The following is a 7,435-nucleotide window of genomic DNA, read 5'->3' as shown; positions in this document are numbered from 1 at the left end:
TTGCCGGCGGCCCCGCGGCCGGAGGACCCAGCCCGCCCGGCCGGGGCGGACCGCGCGCCTCCCGCCAAGCGGCAGCAGCGCCCCTCCCGCCACCCGCTCCCGCCGCCCGGCTGCCCGCCGCGCTGAGGTGAGCCGCGGGGGCCGGCGCCACCAGCCCTCTGACCGCAGGCGGCCCTGACAGGAGTTACACCAAACTCTGTGGTTAGCCTGCCTTGCCGGTGACAGCGCTCCTGGCAGCCTGTAAGCAGCGCTAGCTGCCTGTTTTAGTACTGCATTTTATTTATACAGAGAAGTGAACGCAGGGATTGGCGGATGTAGGCACAAGCATGCCTGGTATCCTGCACGGTTATCCGTTCCCGTTACATGTCAGGGGTTACCTGATGCTCAACTATGCCATTTCATCACAGCTGTGACAGTATACACATATATTACACAGAGCGAGTGTAAACCCCGGCCTCTGCCAGAGCACAGGCCCTGCCATCTCTGCCAGCCGCTGTGGGAACGGGGAGGACAGCGGGCTCTGGTCACACTGGGGTGCACGTCCACCCTGCCATGGCCGAGCATACCGCTGAGGAATGTGGTGTACGGGGAGATGTGATTGCGTAGTGAGCTGACAGCAGGGAGCACATCTACGGGTATTTGAGCTCACTACAGAAGGAATTGCAGGGGATGTGCAGAGGTGGGGTTTTTTTTGCCATGTGTTTATGTTTGGTACAATCTGCTCCACCTTCTGTGCAGGTTGTATTTAATTGCACGAATGTTGTCCTTTGCCTTCACCTTACAGAGAAACTTCTCATCACCATAGAGCTGTCGTCACTGATACAGCTCTATACATCACAAGATCCACTGCAGTAGAGGTGGAACATAAACCATGTTTATATGCACATCGAATGACAGTAATAACAGGCAGCACGCAGGCAAATGCAGCAGAGCTTGTGCCTCCTGATCACGCTGTGGTTTTGAGCTCCAGGAGTCTTCTGGGGTCAGCCCTATTGTGCATTTCCCTGTAGCCCTTCAGATGTTCTCTCCTGATCTGTATGCCCTGTGCTATGCACACTGTATCCAAGTAATTAAATTTCCAGGATGAAACCAGAAACAAGCCTTATAAACCCTGTTATAGGCAGGGTAAGACTTACTGTTGTTAGATGGCAGGGATTAAAACACAAAGCCTAAATCAGCAGAAGGGCTACCAAGTGTTTTCTGGTACAGGCCAACAGGGCCGAAAATTCAGGGGCTCGCAGTAGTCCTGTATGAAACTCATGTTGTAGGTCCAGCAGGGTCAGGCTTCCAGAGTCGCAATCTGATACGGTATGCTTTGCTGTGTTTCAGGGAGTAAACGAGGCAGTTTTATCTATCACATTTATCCAAACCCTTTAATCGTTAGGGGTCTAAGGAGGGGGAAAGGAATCAAGATAAATCCCCAAATAATGGATTAACTATTTCTATTATATAAGTCACATTTTCTATAACTTCAGGAATAATTCTGAGTCAGCATCTCCTTTGCTCAATATAGATTGATTTAAAGTTGATCTAAATTGAGGAGTGCCCCTAGTAAAGCTGTAGGAAGAGTTCCCCTCCGGTTGTTCCCTGGCAGACTCCAGCAGCAGTGGCAGGTGATTGTAGAAGCTGTCCTCGTGGGACCTTTGCACAGCCAAGGGAGAAATGTTCTACCCTGCTTTCATTTGTGAGGTCTCTCAGGGCAGGCAGGAGGAAAACCAGAGAGAGCCAGAGTGCACCTGGGGCTGGCCAAGTCACTGCTTTTTTCTGTCATCAGGAACAAACATTAACATGCCATAAAACTTAGCGTGATTTCTTGTGTATGACTTTTTACCCTATACAATGTCTTGCCTACTTCCCCTAAATCTGTGACTTTGTGCCTCAATGAGCTTATTACCACGTTTCTCCTTTCCTTGTTTATGAGAAGAGAAACTATTTATGTTATTTTCTGATTATCTGATTTGATGGGGTCTGTACACCAATAGTTTTTAAGAGTGCACTCAAGGTGGCTTATACTATTCAATACTTGTTTAAGGCCAAGAAACAAAGGCATGGAATGTACGAGGTGTCACCACGAGGTGAAGTCTGTGAGTGACTGAATGTCTGAGTGACATGTATGTTTGTACTGACAATGTTATGTTATCTGTATGTTGCTTAGTTTTCAAATTATGTAGGAAGCCTAGAAAATGGAGCTGCTTTAACTGTGACTAGGTATATCTTTGCATTCTTTGCATTGTCTTTGCATTTTATGGAAAAAAGATTTTCTTGCTTTTTGTATCTGCATATTGTTGTGGGGTGTTTTTTTCTTTTTTTTTTCTGTTAGCATCAGTCTATGTTGAATTCTCTTACAGACTTTGTGTAAAGGGGGTACCTTTAGATTCATATTCCAAGGCACTGATGTTTCCTTAAATTTTCATGAAACTCTTATCCTTAAGTATTGATATTTATTTCCTTGTAAGCCTAAAACTCTACAAGAAAACAGAAGATGTTAAGCAAATAAATACAGCAAGAGTAGCCAGGACATATTAATAATTTCAAAAGTGAAACAGTTAACCCTAAATTCATGAAACTGAGGTTCAACAAAGGCTTGCAGGCAGCCTGCACAATAGCAGTTCTGTAACAGCAAGAAATTGTTGCCTGCCTGCACAGCCCTTCTTTTTTTTTTTTTTTTTTTTTGCCCCCTGGTAAAATGTTTAGCACACCTTGTATAATGCAGCAGGGACTTGAGCACATGACCTCATTGTTTTGCTGTTTGTACCGACCTTCTCCAAATGCCTGAAATTTCTGGTTACCCAGCAACCCCAGGGGCGTCCAAATCAGTCCTGCACTTTGCAATATGCAATAATGTCTTGTATGGTCGGCAGTGGTCTTAGGGCTGAAAAGCCATGGCACTTGAACATGCAAAGAGAACAAGGAGTGAAACCTGCAGACTAGTATCCAGATTTCATAAGAGTGGGTCAAAACGAGCATTTCAGCCATGGTGATCTACGAGTTTGGAAATACTTTATCAACACTGTCTTGCTTTTACTCATCCCGTCTTCCTGGACATTTTCCGTGCAACTCAAGACTGTGATGCCTGATAACTGTAGGACTGAAAACCGGGACACATTAAACAGACTTACATGTCATGGTGTGCGTTTTTCTACACTCACTGGCTCTCACCAGTTTTAGAAAATTGTTGCCTTCACTTACAAAGTGCTTATTCATGTAAAATTGCAACAGTGGTATTATAATGCAGTGGTATTATCATGCAGGAAGGGTTTGGGTGCTGAATTTTTTTCCACTTTCACTTTCTGGTAGGAAAGCATGTAGCTTAGGGGGGATCAGCAGAGTAAGGAAAGGAAAAGAAGTATGAGAAGGTACTTACTTGTCTTTTCCTCTTAGCTAAAACTAAGTGTTCCATATGGGAAACAATAACTTTCATGAAAATAGCAGTTAACTATGCTGTCATCCCTTCTGTGTCAAAACTTTTTGTACAGAAATAACAGACAACTTTTGTGAAAGCACGAAGCTTGAACCCATTAACACTACAGCTTATGGAGCTTTTACAGTCTTGTGATTCTTCTTTTGCCAGATCACCTCTAAAAATTTCAAGCCTGCCCCGCAAAATTGCAAGATGTCCATTTTAGAGCAGAGTGTTGGAAAAAAAATATTAAGCTATTGTTCCTGGTTAGATGCATGCTGATCTCACATGATCGTAGTCTGCTGTTCAGAAACATCCTCTTCTTGTAAGTCAGACTTTCCAGAGAATGATATTGAGATAGAGATGTTTGTGCTCCATGCACTGGACAGGACCCTACTGAAAAGTTGTAGAAGGGCTCATGATGTCTGTAAGAAACATTTGGCTGATGTCCTTAGGCTGACCTTGCTGCATATCTGCTGATGTCATCGATAGAGCAACCTGTAGATACTCAGCTGCACCTGGTGTTGCAAGATGATGGCACGATGGTGCCTGGAGCTCCTGCTAAAGTCATTCTTCCAGGGATGCTCTTCCCATCTACCTACTAGGAATCTAGTATACTTCCACTGTCAATGAGTTTCAGGTTGGGAGTTTTGCTTGATTTGAGAGGGCAAGAATTAATAATAATGATGAAAGTCTTTGTGGAAAAACTGAGATTAACTACCGGTATGGTATGGCTATACAGCTTTCAGAAAACAGAGGAGCATCAGGGGAAACGAATAGCTGGTTTATAGAAGGCCTGGAAGGCACAGAAGTGTGATCAGTCTGCTTGATCCTGGTTATTTCTGTCTCTGTTACATTTAACCTGAGATATTATAGGAAAAAAGGCATATTTTAGTTTTCTAACTCAGGATTATTCTTTTAAGATTCCTTTGCTAATTCAGATCTTATTATCCCATTAGGTAAGTCAGCTAACTCAGGCTACTATCATTGTAGCACTACATCAAAGCATAAAGGCTTTGGAATCTTAGTTGTGGGAATGGAGTATGGATGGCACTTCACAGGAAAAGTGCTTGCAATGTAGAGGAGTCTTATTTGAAGAGTTTAGATGTCCTCCCAGAAGATTCAAAAGCCGCATGTGTGCTATGGAAAAGGTAAGGGAGAAATGAGGTAGAAATGCACATTTACTTCTAGCAGACCTCTCTAGGAAACAGCCAGGAACATCAAAAGCAGGGCTAAAATACTTGAAAAATAAGGCATGAACTGGTATTAACAGAAATTAATTAAATCACAGTGAAGAACAGAGCAAGATGAACTGCTGAATGTTTGTAGAAAGAGAGGCAAAAGAGCTGGTTTATTTGGATGAACTCACCACAGAAGGAGAGTTGAAGTGGGAAAGGAAAGAGAAGGATTCTTAAGGGAGAAGATAATGATGTAGTGGAGAACTGGTTGAAAGGGAAATGTCTGCTCCAAAATTGGCCCTTCTAGATTGTAGAATGAGGATAAAACACATGAGGAAATCAGAAAGATTGAATCAAGAGTGGGACCAAAACAGAGACTGAGATGCTTCATAAGAAATTTGGTTATTTCTGGGGAAAGATAGTGTTTACTGGAGAAACTGTAGTTTGTAAGTAGAAGAAACCTGAAGGACAATACTCACAGAAAACATGAAATACTAATTCCAGCATATAGTATGAGAAAGCTAGTAGTTCATGAATCCTGGAAATTAAAGTAGGAGCCAGTTAGGAGAAAAGGTAGTAAATCTTATGTGTTTATTCTATACCCTAATCATCCTGACTTTTATATTAAGGACACAAGCTAAAAACTCTGCTTATCCCCTGTATAAATATTAACAAACAATGGAAGATAGCTCAGATCAATACCACATCCACAAGCTATCACATGCCTTGTAATCAAACAAAATATTTTCTTTGTTTCAGAGGTAAATGCCACGCAGACAAGTTTATTTAGAGTTTTAGTAACACTAGAGGTTACACTGTCATCTCTTATCTGTCTTCTTAAGGAAAAAGAATTCCTTTTTAATTAGGTAATTGCAGTCATGTGCTGCTGCCATTATATAAACTCTTCCTGGTATGTAATGATGGATAAATACAGCATAGCATTTATATAGGTTTGATGCTGGCATGGAAATATTAATATGCAGGCTGTAGAACAGGTAAAGCAGATAGACTTTAATAATATAAATTCCTTTCCCGAGTTCTGTCTCAGTTCTGACCAAACCTAAGCCTGACAAGGTAAGTTAGTGTCACTTTTCCTAATTCTGCCAGGCAAGAGGACACAAATTTACATGAAATGCCTAAACTGAAGTAGTTGAATAAAATCTACTTTTCAAGTGCTAACAACATTCAGTGCCTTGAATTTTAATGAAGACCAAGATACGATTATCCCATATACCTAATTCTGAGCTATCCACACCCACTGCTTTACTCTTGCATAAGGTAAAGTCAAACACAGAAGTGGGAGGGATTTAAGGATGATGTTCGTTATTGTCCTTCTGGAAACGAGGTGGGTGATTCTTTCAGAAAAAAATTCAGCTTGGTTATCATCTAAAGGAATTTATTGGCAAAACCTATACAGATAATGCATAAAAATCCATTCAATCAAAAAGTTCAGAGAACGTTGAATTAAGCCTCATTTAAATTTAGGTTTATTCTGATAAAATTATTTTAAGAGGTAGTTTTGAAACACTTTGTATATAAGACTGTTTAGGCTTTGAAATGTCACTGTATTTTTTTGCCCTTAATACAGTATGGAGCATATTTTCATTATATAATAGACATATTCAAAAAATCCATGGATTCTGAACTTCGCGCTATTGAAATTCTTTGGTAAGCACAATTACAGATTCTTCTACAAGTAATGATAAATGCAATTCACTGTTTGTGTAGGTTTGATGCTGCCAGTGGAATTTATTTATTATTTTTTTTTACACAAAATATTGTAACTGGGCAAATTATACAATTTGACAAAACAGTAACTTGTTTGTGAAGCACCATATACCTGCTGTCCAGAGCATCTTTCAGTTTAGTAGTAGCTTCTTGAGTTTGGAAAAGTTTAACTACATAGTGGATTCTGGGTAACCTTTTCCCCAGAACCCTTGTTGTGGGGTAATGTCAGACTGTTGTTGTTATACACCACTTGTAAAGAATAATCATGAAGCAGAAAGGGTGAGTTAGCAAGGTCAGTGAGTGTACAAATGACTTTGCAGGCCTATATGCAATAAACACCCCGTATTGCACAACTTGCAATGGTGTTCAGAGCTCTTCTGTTTGCAGCTGTTGTTTCTGTGGACACTATTGATCAGTCCTTTGCCTTGTGGGCTTTCTAGTCCAAAAGCAAGCCGTTCCTGGTCAGAGGGGCTTTTGCCTCATCCTAGTCTCTATTACTCTGTGCAGCAAATACCCAATACGATTTGACGTTAACTGCACCTAGTCAAATGTGTCTTTCTGGGTAGACATAGCTATACTTTGGCGTGTGAGTTCCTTGTAACCTACAAGCAATTCAAGCACAGCTTCCATGCTAGAGGGGTGTGCCATATGACTGCCAATAAGTCTGTGCTAGCATAAAGTCTCATGAGTAGCCCCTAGCCATGGGAAGTAAGCTAGTACAAGTTGATGAATCCAGCTAGTCACACCAGCGCTTGGTGTGCATGCAGCAAGCCCAGCCTGGCCCTGTCCACAGTGAGAAGCTGCTGCCTTACATGAACTATCCCTAGAATTCTTCCTTCCTTCAGCTTTTCAAAGGATCCGGTACGTGTCTCATGTACCAGTCAAATGAAGCTTTGGGTTGTGGCTAACAGATTCCTGGAGTTCTTTCCTATCAGCTACAGATTTTCTTTTCACATTCTCACTTTCCCTAATGAGCTGCTTAGTCCTTCAAGCATAAAAATGTGTTATGGGTTTTGCCTGTCATGGTGGAACTATTCATAATGTCTTGATGGCATCACAGTAAGAATGCTGCAAAACTTCATCATAGATCATCTTGTTATACCACCTTATAAATTAGCCCATGTTGGCT

This window comes from Falco punctatus (genome assembly GCF_963210335.1).
Source record: "Falco punctatus genome assembly, chromosome: 3".
NCBI lineage: Eukaryota > Metazoa > Chordata > Aves > Falconiformes > Falconidae > Falco > Falco punctatus.
This window is presented reverse-complemented; position numbering follows the sequence as displayed.